The sequence below is a fragment of the Pleurodeles waltl genome, chromosome 6 (genome assembly GCF_031143425.1).
Source record: "Pleurodeles waltl isolate 20211129_DDA chromosome 6, aPleWal1.hap1.20221129, whole genome shotgun sequence".
In the NCBI taxonomy this organism is placed as follows: Eukaryota; Metazoa; Chordata; class Amphibia; order Caudata; family Salamandridae; genus Pleurodeles; species Pleurodeles waltl.
The window spans coordinates 808,343,140-808,357,709 of NC_090445.1; positions in this window are offsets into that span (position 1 = coordinate 808,343,140).

Sequence of the window (14,570 nt, forward strand, 5' to 3'; positions counted from 1 at the left end):
GCAAATAGATTACTCTTGCTTTGTTGAATCACTTGGGAACAAATAGACAGAAAGGCCCTCATCACAACCTTGGCGGTTGGTGATAAAGCGGCGGTAATACCGCCAACAGGCTGGCAGAAAAATGGAATCACGACCATGGCAGAAACTGCCAACACAGACAGCCACTTTAACACACCGACCGTCACTGCGGTAGAAACAAACACCGTGGCGGTAACCGCCAACAGACAGGTGGAAGACAATGCACCGCCCACTGTATTACAAGGCACCAATCCGCCAGGTTTTCCGGGGCGGTACCAATGCCAACAAAAGCACAGCAGAAACAGTATTTGGAACGGAAACTACTCACCTCTCGACACCAAATGAGGAACCAGGACGCCATGGAGCCCGAACTACAGGTGTTGCCAATGTTGGTTTACCTCCTCTTCTACCAGGAACATCAAAGACGGCGGCGACGACCACAGTGAGTACTGCACCTAGCACACATGGGAGAGGGGAGGAAAAAGAAAGTGACACACACATAACACGCAACACCCCCACCCCACCCACAACAACAGACACATAAACACATCCAAATACACCACAGATACAATCTGTCACCCCCTGGAAGAACACAAGGACCAAATTAAATGATTGTACTGAGTGTAATCATCGAAAATCCAGATAGGGCATCATGTTTGTAAAAGATTGATATATACAAACATGTACAGCAACTACACAAGTCTGGATAGTGTTCCATTCAATGTCCGTGGACCAGTGGTCCCAAAATGCATGGGTGAAGCCCACACATGACACCCGCCTCAAAATGGAGAGAACACTGCTGGGGCATCAGGTTGAAAAAAAACAGGCACCTCAGGGGGATGGAGAGGGGGGGCAACTCAGCCGTATGATGGGATGATGCCACTGCTCCACGAGGGGGCTCCATGCCCACTGCTTGCTCCTGGGGAGTGCAATGCCATAGTCTCTCAAGTCTCTCAAGTGGGTGGTTTGCCCACTGATTGGTCCTATGGAGTGCAAGGCCACAGTCTCTCAAGTATCTCAAGCGGGTGGTTTGCCCACTGCTTGGTCCTGGGGAGTGCAATGCCACAGTCTATCAAGTCTCTCAAGTGGGTGGTTTGCCCACTGCTTGGTCCTGGGGAGTGCAAGGCCACAGTCTCTCAAGTCTCTCAAGTGGGTGATTTGCCCACTGCTTGGTCCTGGGGAGTGCAAGGCCACAGTCTCACAAATCTCTCAAGTGGGTTGTTTACCCACTGCTTGGTCCTGGATAGTGCAAGGTCATAGTCTCTCAAGTCTCTCAAAGTGAGTGGTTTGCCCACTGCTTGGTCCTGGGGAGTGCAAACTACAGTCTCTCTAGTGGATGTGTTCTCCCCTGGTTCTGGAGGGGGCATGGTGCCCAGAGTGCTTCATCCTGCCAAGGACTTGGGTAGTGGATGCTTTTCTCCACTGGTTCTGGAGGGGGCATGGTGCTCAGAGTGCTTCATCCTGCCAAGGACTGGGGTAGTGGATGCTTTTCTCCATTGTTTCTGGAGGGGGCTTTGTGCCCAGAGTGCTTCATCCTGCCAAGGACTGGGGTAGTGGATGCTTTTCTCCACTGGTTCTGGAGGGGGCTTTGTGCCCAGAGTGCTTCATCCTGCCAAGGACTGGGGTAGTGGATGCTGGGGTAGTGGATGCCGTACAGGTTGCTGTTCTGTCTTGCAGAAGGGGTGACACCAGTCCCTCACCCGGAGGCTCCGTGCCCTGAGCTGACTTCCCTTTAGCCTTGTGTCCCTTCCCCACCTTGGAAGTCGCTGCTGGGACCTTGGCACTGTCCTCTTTTGTCTTGGAGGAGGCCTAGCTGGGTGGTTAGTGCAGCCTTTCCCTACAGCATGGGGGCCCTTTCTTTACCTTCGCAGGTGGCGGAATAGGGTGATCTTTGGCCTCACTAGGTGGCACACTGGCAGCCCTTATGGGTGCCAACCCCGATGTTACTGGACTTGCAGGGACCACAGTGCTTGAGGATTACGTGGCTGAGGTGCTTGCAGGAATCAGGACATCCTGGCCACAGGGGAAGGGAGGGGGGAGATGTAGGGAAAAGGTCAATGTTAGCGAGGAAACGTTTTTTAGACACAATGGGATGGGAAGATGGAGGGGGTTTGGGAGTGGAGGAAGAGGTAGTGGTTGTAGGAGGTGTACGTCTGCTGAGTTTGGGTGAGGGTGCATGGGCTGGAGGCTGTTGTTAGGTGGATGGCTGTTGAGTGGGTGTGTGCCTGTGTTTGTGTAGTTTGGGAGGATGGCTCACAGACACACTAGAAGAGGACACAGGGGACGTGTGAATAGTAGAGGGGGTGGTGATTGCACGTGAGCGGTGTGTGGTGATAGGCGTGCTGGTTATGGAGGTAGTGGCTGAGGATGTAGTGCATGCAGGTGTGAGTGGAAACGAGACTGGGAGGGAGGAGGACGTGGATGAGGGGGACACAGTGGAGGCAGTGGATGTTGGTGTGTCTGCATGGTTATGGTGATTGTGGGAGTGCCCTGGCCTAGGGGAACCCACAGCCCACTTCCCCCACCCAGACACCTCATAAAGCGTGCAGTCAGCTGGATGAGACTGTACTCACCCACTTGTGGCTGCTGTGATGCCCTCAAGCACCCATCCAACTCAGGATATGCCACCACCAGGATCCGGTACATCAGGGGGGTCATAGTGCGACGGGCACCCCTTCCACGTTGGGAGGTCATCCCCAGCTGGGCCTCCGCCGTCTTGTTGGTCCAGCGGCACAGGTCCTCCCATCTTTTGTGGCAATGGGTGCTCTGTCTATGGTAGACCCCCAGGGTCCACACTTCCCTGGAGATGGCACGCCTGATACCCTTCTTCTCGTGGGCGCTGACCTAGAGGAAAAGTGAAGTAAGAATGGATTTTACTCCCCCGTCCGGTTCTTCTTACTCATTGGTCATAACTTCCCACCCTGGGACACATACACTGACCATCCTCACATGCTGGCCTTTGTCCCCCCCTGTGTCTTCCATCCATGCCACTCCATACATTCATGTCCCATCCATCATGCTCACAGTGTACTCACCTGTTTGTCTGGAGGACCGTAGAGTAGCGTGTACTGGGGGAGGACCCCAGCCGTCAGGTTGTCCAACTCCTCCGCAGTGAAGGCATGGGCCCTTTCTCCTGACACTGTAGCCATTGTCACTTCCAGACTCAGGTCACAGCAGCACTTTCAGTGTAGGTCCTTTCCTGTTGAAGGTCAGGTATCAAGTGATTGAACAGATAGAAAATGGCGGTCACGTCCGCGGCGGTGCATACCGTCACCGCCGGCGTACATTGTCATTGGCTCATGGAACCCATAGGGGCCAATGAAAACCAATGCTGAATTGCGCCGCGGTCTTCGTCCAACTACCGCGACGCTGCACAACGCCAGTGCAGTTACTTCATTTCACCATGTCCCTCCTTACAGGTCAGGCAGCCACCATTTCAGGGGGCCACATGGCAGGGCAACTAACTGCGTCACATCACTTTTGTGCAGGAATACGGACAGACAGCGCCACTCACCGATTACATCACAATTGTTCTAAACATCCTTGTGAAACCTATGTGGTGTATGATCCTCTACTCACATATGGCATGTCCGCTGGGGCAGATGATGAGATGGTGTCATCCTCCGGAATACAGACCTCTGGTGGACCTGTCGACAATGGATGACAGACACATCATTATCACCTACAGACTTGATCGTGCAACAATCCATGAACTCTGTGCCCAGCTGGAGCCAGTCCTGATGTCAGCTATCAGTCATCCCTCAGGAATCCCCCCTCCAGTGCAGGTCCTGTCAGTACTCCATTTCCTGGAAAGTGGATCCTTTCAAACAACAGTGGCCATGGCATCAGGGATGTCACAGCCAATGTTCTCTAACGTGTTGTCCAGAGTGTTGTCTGCCCTGCTGAAACAAATGCGCAGCTACATCATTTTCGCTCAGGTGGAGGATTTGCCCACAGTGAAAGGTGACTTCTATGCCCTGGGACATATCCCCAATATCATTGGTGCAATTGATGGTACACATGTGGCATTTGTCCCACCCCGCAGGAATGAACAGGTGTACAGAAACTGCAAAAGCTACCATTTCATGAATGTGCAGATGGTGTATTTGGCAGACCAGTACATCTCCTATGTGAATGCCAAGTATCCTGGCTCAGTGCATGACGCTTACATTTTGAGGAATAGCAGCATCCCTTATGTGATGGGGCAACTCCAGAGGCACTGTGTGTGGCTAATAGGTGAGGCCAAGGTCCCCACACAGTTTAAGTAGGTGTCTGGGTATGGGAGAGTCCCTAAGGGTTGGTGTGTGTCTAACGGTTGTCCCTCGATATTTGCAGGTGACTCTGGTTACCCTAACCTGTCATGTCTACTGACTCCAGTGAGGAATCCCAGGACAAGGGCAGAGGAACGCTACAATGAGGCACATGGGCGAACTAGGAGGATAATAGAACGGACATTCGGCCTCCTGAAGGCAAGGTTCCTGTGTCTCCATCTGACAGGTGGCTCCCTATACTACTCACCGAAGAAGGTGTGCCAGATCATCGTGGCATGCTGTATGTTGCACAACCTGGCTTTGTGACGCCAGGTGCCTTTTCTGCAGGAGGATGGGCCTGATGTTGGTCTTGTGGCAGCTGTGGAGCCTGTGGACAGTAAAGAAGAGGAGGAAGAAGAAGAAGATATAGACAACCAAAACAACATCATCATGCAATACTTCCAGTGAGACACAGGTAAGAGACTGGTGCTGCTCCTCTCATATCAGACTACTGTAGGAAATTGCATGATTCTGCCTTATTACCTCTGTGTATGGACCCTGACAGTTCACTTTGGCTTTCCATTTCACAGATCTGGGTACCACGTTCTGCCTTCTGCTATGTTTACTGCTGCCCAACAACTGTCGAGCATTGGTTTGTGAAAATGAACAATGACATTGCTATTTTTCAGTGAGGTTGCAATAACATATTTGTGAAAGTACAGACTGACTCCAGATTGATTTGTGATTCAAGGGTGTTTATTTCTGTGCTAATAAGTGGAGGGGGCTGTGCAGTGGGCTGGGGTGATGGTGGAGGAATGTCCATGGTGTAGTCGAGTCTATTGGTATCACAGGTGCATTGTCCAAGGGGGCATAGGAGGTGGAGTAATGGCAGTTCAAGGTTGTCAGGGCGACATAATGGGACAGAAGGGTGACAATCAGGAGAGTCTTATTTCCTGGCGGGGGTCTTGGCAATGTTCTCTGTCTTGTTCCTGGATCTCATGGACCATTTGTGGTGTGGTTCTCCTTCTGCACGGGGTTGGGTGCTGGTGGCCTGTTGGTCCTGTGGCGGGACCTCCTGTCCACTAGCGCCAGCGGAGGTTGAGGGCTGTTCATCATTCAGGCTAGTGTCAGTGGCCGATTGGTGTGCCACTGTGTCCCTCATGGTGTTGGCCATGTCTGCCATGACCCCTGCAATGGTGACCAGGGTGGTGTTAATGGACTTCAAGTCCTCCCTGATCCCCAGGTACTGTTCCTCCTGCAGCTGCTGGGTCTCCTGAAACTTGGCCAGTACCATGCCCATGGTCTCCTGGGAATGGTGGTATGCTCCCATGATGTTGGAGAGTGCCTTATGGAGAGTGGGTTCCCTGGGCCTGTCCTCCCCATCACTCAGCAGTCCTCCCATCTTCTCTGTTATTCTGTGCCTCTGTCCCCTGAACCGTGTGCCCACTGCCACTGACCCCAGGTCCCCGATTGTCTTGGGTTAGTGGGGTTGCCTGGGGTCCCTGTAGTGGTGGACCCACTGCTGATTGACTTGTCCTGGGGACTGAGGGATGGGCCCGCTGCGTGGGTGCTGTGGTGGTGTTTCCTGAGGGGGGAGGTTCAGTGGTGGTTTTTGACTGTGGCAGGGGAACCGACTGTCCAGAGGTACCTGATGGGCCGGGCTGGTCATCTTGATCCAGGCGTGCAGAGCTTCTGTCGTCACTGTGGGCCTCTTCTGTGGGGGGACTGGATATGTCTGGCACCTCCTGTCTGGTGATGTTGGGTAGGGGTCCTGTTGGGGTGTAAATGCATAGTTATTGTATCTGTGTGTGCCATCTTGTGCGATGGGTGAGTTACCCTCTACTCTTGTGCTTGCCTTATTGTCTTTGCCCTTGTGTGATTGGTGATTTTGGGCCTGGGTGAGTATCTGTACTGGACATGCTTTTGTGATGGGTGTCCATGCATTGGTGTGACATGCAGGGCTTGGTTTTTAGATGTGTGGATTGCGATAGTGGGGTATCTGTGTGGTGTTGGGGTGATGGGTGTGAGGGTTGGGTAGGAGTTTGTGATAGCATGCAGGTAGGGTGGGGGGATATATTCTTAAAGATTTGACTTACCAGAGTCCAGTCCTCCTGCTACTCCTGCGAGGCACCCAGGATCGCCAAGACTTGCTCGTCCCATGTTGTTAGTTGTGGAGGGGGAGGTGGGGGTCCACCGCCAGTCCTCTGAACAGCTACCTGGTGTCTGGATACCACGGAACGCACCTTCCCCCATAGGTCGTTCCACCTCTTCCTGATGTCATCCCGTATTCTTGGATGCTGTCCCACTGCGTTGACCCTGTCGACTATTCTCCGCCATTGCTCCATCTTCCTTGCAATAGACGTCTGCTGCACCTGTGATCCGAATAGCTGTGGCTCTACCTGGATGATTTCCTCCACCATGGCCTTGAGCTCCTCCTCAGAAAACCTGGGGTGTCTTTGAGGTGCAATAATGTGGTGGGGGTGATGTGTGAGGTTGATGTTTGTTGTGCTGTGTGATGTGTTGTGTTGGTGTGTGTTCTTTGAGGTGCGTGGATGTTGTATAAGGGACGATGATGTGTGCCTGTGGATGCTGGTGTTCTGTTTCCTATTCTCGCTCTCACTGTGCTTCTTCCAAAACAATCATTTGAAGGGGTTGTGGGTAATGTGGGTGTGTGTTTTATAGTGGTGTGGGTGTGGTGTGTGTATGTGTATCAGATGTGTGTATTTTGAATTGTCCAATGTGGTTGTGTTTTGTAAATGTGTGTGTATTTTGAGCGCGGCAGTGTGTACTGCCAATGGATTACCACGGTTGAATGACCGCGCGTTGATTTGTGAGTCGTGATAGTGTGGGCGTATTCCTGTTGGCGTGACAGTGGAGGTTTTGCTGTCGCCAGTTTATCACTGACCTTTGTGGCAGACTTGTGTAGGTGTCTGTGTTGTGGCAGATTACGAGATGTGGGTCGTAATACCTGTATCAGATTTCCGCCGCAGCCACGGTATCTTGACGGCCGTCAGCATGGCGGTAAGCGGGATTTACCGCCAAGGTTGTAATGATGGCCAAAGTGTCCCCAGCGAAATGACAGCACTGTAAATATTTATGACACCTAATTGAAAAGGGAACAAGGAAAATTTCTAGAGAAAGTGTCACAGCCATATTGCAGATGAATCTCCCAGCGACACAGAGAGATGTCAGGATGTTTCAGGGAATAATCAGTTATTGTCGTAAGTGGATTCCTAACTTTTCAGTTATTTCAAAGCCACTTTAGAAACTGAATCACAAAGAAGGTGCTGATACCTTAATGTTAGACCAAGCCGGTATGAAAGCTTTTACTGTGCTGAGAGAGAGTCTGTGCAGAGCTCTGGTTTGGGGTATGCCTGACTACACAAAACCTTTCATATTGTTTTGTCATGAGCGTGATGCATTTTCTTTGTCCATGTTGATACAAGTCCATGGTGGTGTAAACTGCCCAGTAGCATATTTTTCAGCTACTTTGGACCCAGTTGCAGCAGCTTTACCTTGCTGTTTACGCACAGTAGCCGCGGTTGGACTGAGCCTCACTCAGAGTGAGAGCATTATGATGAGACAACCTTTAACTGTTATGATCCCTCACTCCATTGCAGTTTTATTTACCAGAACCAAGACTAATCACCTGACACGCTATGAAACTGTCATCCTACGTTCTCCCAATGTATCACTGAAAAGGTGGACAGTGCTTAAGCCAGCAACTTTGCTTCCAAAACAGAATATTTAGGTTGATAAATTGAAAGAACTTGAACATGACCGCCGTGGGTTACTGATTTTTTCACAAAACTGAGGCCTAATATTCGAGGTACTCGATTGGAAGAAAATGAACAAACTATTTTTGTTGATGGGTCCTGTTTAAGAGATAACATGGGAACATTGAGAGCAGGATGTGCTGTGTGCACAATTTCTGGTATACTCAAAGTGTCCTGGCTCTGAGGAGTGTATTCCACACAAGTGGCTGAGTTGGTAGCCCTTACAAGAGCATGCCATGTCTCTGCACAGCTTAAAGTTATCAGATATACAGACAGCCAGTATGGATTTGGAATAGTCCACAATTTTGGCCAGCTATGGTCACAGAGAGGTTTCCTGACCTCTCCTGGTTCAAAGATTGGAAATGGTATAAGAATCCATGATTTGTTACAAGCTTTACAAATGGCTGAAAAGATTGCTGTGGTGATATGCCTGCAATCACAAGATTTTGGGGGTCATTCTAAGTTTGGCGGGCAGCGGTCGCCGCCCGCCAAACTTACGCCGCCAAATGACCGCTCCACGGTCAAAAGACCGCGGGGGCCATTCAGACTTTCCCGCTGGGCCGGCGGGTGCCCGCCAAGAGACCACCCGCCGGCCCAGCGGGAAAGGCCCTGCAACACAGAAGCCGGCTCCGAATGGAGCCGGCGGTGTTGCAGGGGTGCGACGGGTGCAGTTGCACCCCTTGCGATTTTCAGTGTCTGCTATGCAGACAGTGAAAATCATGCTGGAGCCCTGTTAGGGGGCCCCTGCACTGCCCATGCCAGTGGCATGGGCAGTGCAGGGGCCCCCAGGGGCCCCAGGACACCCTTTCCCGCCATCCTGTTTCTGGCGGTGAAAACCGCCAGAAACAGGCTGGCAGGAAGGGGGTCGGAATCCCCATGGCGGCGCTGCTTGCGCCATGAAGGATTCTCCCAGCCGGGGCTAATCCGGCGGGAATCCACCGGACCCGGCTGGGCGACCGCGGCTTTACAGCCGCGGTCGGAATACCACATGAAGCACCGCCAGCCTGTTGGCGGTGCTTCCGTGGACAGCCACCCTGGCGGTCTATGACCGCCAGGGTTGGAATGAGGGCCTTTGTGTCAATGGGAAATGGATATGTGGAATCAAGTCACAAGATTTTGTGCACTGAACTGTACATCATTCAAAGATAAATGGGAATTGTTACCGGAGGAAGAAAATGGTGCCATTTATACTCTAAACATGATTTAAAATGCTTCAGGATAATGTTAACAAAGATGAAAAGAAAACTTGGTTAAAACTGACATTTGTTCAGCATGAGGATGAAGTATGGGTGTCTGGGGAAGGACAAGTGGTTCTACCAAACAATTTGTTGACTGAAATGCTAGATATTATCATCGTCAAGCACATGTTGGAAGGGATGCCATGATTTGCACATTTAAGCAGTTTTGGTTCAATCCAAAATTTAAACAGATTGTCGAAGCAATTTTCCGTCGTTGCATCATCTGTCAGCAGATGAACATGGGAAAAGGGACTGTGGTCAATATAAGCCACATTGGAAGAGCAGGAGGTCCATTTAGCGGAATGCAGATGGATTTTATTGAAATGCCTGTGTGTAGAGGATTGCAATATGTACTGGTGATTGTTTGCACCTTAAGACATTGGATTAAAGATTGCCCCAAATGATTAAATGAAAGCCTTACAATAGCGAAGTTACTGCTTAGGGAACTGATACCTCGTTTTGGTTTTTCGGTCTCTTTAGAATCAGGTAGAGGAAGTTACTTCAACAATGAAGTAATTAAATTGCTATGTTCACTTTGAATATTGAGCAGAAGTTGCTTTATAGCTACCACCCTGAAGCCTCAGGACTTGTTGAGCAAATGAATCATATCGTGAATTCAAGAACTGTGCATCCATGAATCTGAAATGGCCAGATGCACTGCTGTTAGTTCTGATGAGTATGAGAAACACACTCAACACGAAAACTGGACTGTTGCCATATAAAATCCTCATGGAGAGAGCAACGAGATTGCCATTGGTTCCTGCCAATGCTCTTGTGAACATAACAGATGATATGGTGTTGGATTACTGCAAAGGTCTGGCTGCTTTTCTCTTTCTCTCATCAGGTGGAAGCCACCACACTGCAATCGTCTCAAGAGTTCCGAACTGGATTCATGTCAGCCATACTTGGAAAGTACCCTGTCCTTTGGACTATGAAGAAGAGTTGTTGAGACTATGAACAACTTGTTGATTGACTCCAGAAACATAGAAGTAAATTAGAGAATCAGAGACTGAACCTGAGCAGATCGAAAGCAGTGTAAGCTGTGAGAGACGTAGTGAAAGATATACAGGAGAGTTACAGTGAACCAACCTCAACTGAGGAGCAGGAAAGTCTAATCAGAGGAAGGCTCTTCCAGAAGCAGACGGTCTTGAAAGACAAACAGAGCAAATGACAGACCCCGAGGTGGAAGGAGTTGAGGTGGATGAAAGCCAAAATGATCTGACTCCTCCTGAACCAGTTGCAGGTACATCAAGAGAAAATCCTGCAGAACAGAGAGAAGTTAAAAGTCCAGAAAAAGGTCTACTGAAAGGAGATAAGTGGCCAAAATCACAAGGCAAAAGGAAAGAAGCAATTACAGTGACAACAATTGAAGAGGAAATAGACACAACAAGAAAAGAAGATTTGAGTGATGGAGTGTTAAATGGAGATTGAAGAATGAAAAGAAAGAAAATTGCAAATTGAAGATACACAGGTCCTGAATGAGCATATGCAACAACAAGTGAATGGCAGGGTGAATTTTTGTCATTTTGTTTTGATCGAGAAATTCAAGGTCAATATTTTAGTGTGTGAAGGAGAGCAATGAAGTGAACTTTGTTGAATTGTGAATCTAATAAAAGGTGCAAAATAGACTATTGAAAGTAACGGGAAGAGACTTTAAATGACCTGATTTGATGAGCTGCTAAACTGATTTTGAAAAATGACTGATTTTGACAAGCTACCTATTTAAAAAAAAAAGTTCCTGGAAAAAAGACTGAAAGCTGCAAATAACTGCTAAAGAAGATTGAAGATTTTGTTTTGATTTTTGCTGCATAGCTATACATGTATTTTCTACTCTGATTCTTTACAGATCATGAATAACCACAGCAAACAGGTTAGAAAGAACAGGTGCTGTAAATAAATAGGGATTGGTTTGGCGGTTGTATGTATGATATTGTGTCTGGTGTTGATTGTGAGCATGGCTCTTCTTGACAAGATTGTGGCCAACCATACCTCTGCTTTAGAGACAACTACTGCACTAACAGAATTAGATAAGTTTAGAATAGATAAGAAGTATTTGCCCACACACAGCTCCCAAGAAGAACTTTCTTCTAATGTTTTCTATTCCTTATTGCGTGAGTATGTTGAGACAATGAGGCCCTGATTTATACTTTTTTTGCGTCACATTAGAGTCATTTTTTTATGCTAATGCAGTGCAAAAAATATATAAATCAGGGCCTGAATGTGAGAGATTGTTATTTCGGCACGCAAATTTCTTCATCAGTAGGGGAAGCAGTTTCTTACCATAGTATGCCACTTACTTATGGAATAACTTGTAGTCCATTGCTAACAAGATTCTGAAACCAGGAGTACATTTAGTACTTTTATTCAAATCATGATGTAGTGTTTTTGTTTCTTCCTATAATTAAATACTTGAATAATGTAGCTAAGGAAAATACCATAGAATTAGTGAGAGGATTCTTTGCACCTACATTAACCATTGGCACAGCTTACGCACACAGAAACAACCTCACATGCTTGCTTATACCTATAGAAAAGAGTTTCTTAGATCAGACTGATGATAGCAGAAAGGCATTAAAAGAGAAATTAGAAAAGGACTTAGAGAAAAGGACATTTAGAGATGACCATGCATTTAGCGAAACAAAGACACAAGGTAAATTAGCTTTAGATGCACAGCATGTAGGAAAGTGTTAAACTTGGCATCCTTGGTGTGGCCCTAAATTTTTGCCTCTGCTTCCCATGTTGTTGATGTGTGCTGGAATCTGTTTTTGCTGTTTTTGATACTCTGGGCACTTTACCACAGCTAACCAGTGCTAACGTGGAGGTGCTCTTATGTAAAATGTATGTGTTATTGGCTTATCCATGATTGGCATATTTGATTTACTACTAAGTCCCTATTTAAGTGCACTAGAGGTGCCCAGGGCTTGTAAATCAAATGCTTCTAGTAGGCCTGCAGCACTGGATTTGCCGCCCACATGAGTAGTCCTGTAAACATGACTCAGACCTGCCACTACTGTTTCTGTGTGTACAGTTTTAAACTGCCACTTTGACTTGTACCCACTTGCCGGGCCTAAACCTTCCCTTTTGATACATGTAAGTCACCCTTATGGTAGGCCCTAGGTAGCTCCATGGGCTGAGTATGGTGTATGTTAAAGGTGGACATGTACTGCTGTGTGTTACTTGTCCTAACCGTGAAACACTACTAAATTCAGTCTTCACTGTTGCAAGGCCTATCTCTCTCATAGGTTAACATGGGGGCTGCCTTTAAATAACTTTAAACTGAAGATTCCCTTTGAGAGCAGATAGAAATTTGCCATTTGGGGTCTCTGAACTCACAATTTGAAAAATACATCTTTTAGTGAAGTTGGTTTTTAGATTGTTAGTTTGAAGATGCCACTTTTAGAAAGTAGCCATTTTCTTGCTTACACCAATCTGTGACTCTACCTGCTTGTGAATTGTCTGTGTGGGTCAGGTTGACAGTTTGGTTGTTTGTGAATCTCCTCTAGACAGTGACACAAAGGGAGCAGTTGTAGTCTGCATATCCTGATGAGCCATCTGTGCTAGGAGGGGAGGGAGGAGTGGTCACTCACACCTGAAAGGGCTGTGCTTGCCCTCACACAATGCAGTCTCCAACCCCCTGATGTGTGTCTGAAGACTGGCCTGGGCAAGGCAGAATCTTGTGAACAACAGAGACTTTCCTTTGAAGTACGCCTACTGCAAAGGCAGAAAGGGGTATAAGTATTGGACCCAAAACCCCTAAAAATGAGATCACTTCTGGAACCAAGAAGAACCTCTGCAAAGGTGAAGAGCTGAAGAGCTGATGAGAACTGCTGCCCCTGCCTGTGATTGTGCTTTGTTGGGCTATCCTGCAGTTGCTGCTTCTGCCTGTGAAAGGGGCCAAAGACTGGACTTTGTTGTGCATTCCTGCTTGTGAAGAATCTCCAAGGGCTTGAGTTGAGTTTGCATCCTGTTTTGAAGTCTCAGGGCCATCAAAGACTTCCTGTCCTAACATCTGGACTCTATGCTGAGACTCCTGCCCTGCCAAGTGGTGTCCTATCTAGTCCCTGGTCCCTTGAAAGGTGAAGCTGGCAGAACAGTGCTGAAAATCGACGCACAGAAAACCATGCAGGGACATTTTCAGTGCACCATCTGCAATGCGGCAGATAAATGACACCCTGCCAGCCTTGCGGCTAAAATTGACTCCACCAGCCTCGCGGCTGGGAGATCTAGGCATCGCAGCTGGAGAAACGACATGCAACACCTGCTTGCAGCTGCTGATAACCACGCAAACCCCAAGCAGCGCGGTTTTCTAACACTGTGAAACAGGATTTTCCACTCATCGTCCCAGTGTGTCAAAGACACCCTGACTCAGCGTGGATCCGAGGTGCCCCGTCTGGAAATCAACGCATCGCTCTCTTGCGAGGGAGAAGAAATGACGCATCGCCAACCAGACCGTAGAAGAAACAACGCACGGCCTCCTTTGCGAGGAAGGAATTGATGCATTGCTGTCTTTTCCAACACGCTCGCCAGTGCGGCTTTATTTTTTACGCTAATCATGTACTTTGTGCAAAATCATCGTTTCAATTGCTTTCAATGGAGTAAGACTCTTAGGGGGTCATTCCGACCCCGGCGGGCGGCGGAAGCCGCCCGCCTGGCGGGAACCGGCAGAAGATCGTACCGCGGTCAAATAACCGCAGCTGTCATTCTGACTTTCCCGCTGGGCCGGCGGGAGACCGCCAGAAGGCCGCCCGCAGGCCCAGCGGGAAAGCCCCTTCAACAATGAAGCCGGCTCCGAATGGAGCCGGCGGAGTTGAAGGGGTGCGACGGGTGCAGTGGCACCCGTCGCGATTTTCAGTGTCTGCTAGGCAGACACTGAAAATCATTATGGGGCCCTGTTAAGGGGCCCCTGCACTGCTCATGCCTGTGGCATGGGCAGTGCAGGGGCCCCCAGCGGCCCCACGACACCCGTTCCCGCCATCCTGTTCCTGGCGGTTTTTACCGCCAGGACCAGGATGGCGGGAAGGGGGTCGGAATCCCCATGGCAGTGCTGCGAGAAGCGCCGCCATGGAGGATTCTTTGGGGCAGGGGTAAACCGGCGGGAAACCGCCGGTTGCCCTTTTCTGACCTCGGCTTTACCGCCGCGGTCAGAATTGCCCATGAAGCACCGCCAGCCTGTTGGCGGTGTTTCTGCGGCACTCTGCCCTGGCGGTTTTCAACCGCCAGGGTCAGAATGACCGCCTTATTCTTTTGAAGCTTCATACTGGATTTTCATCTTTTGAATTAGATCTTGT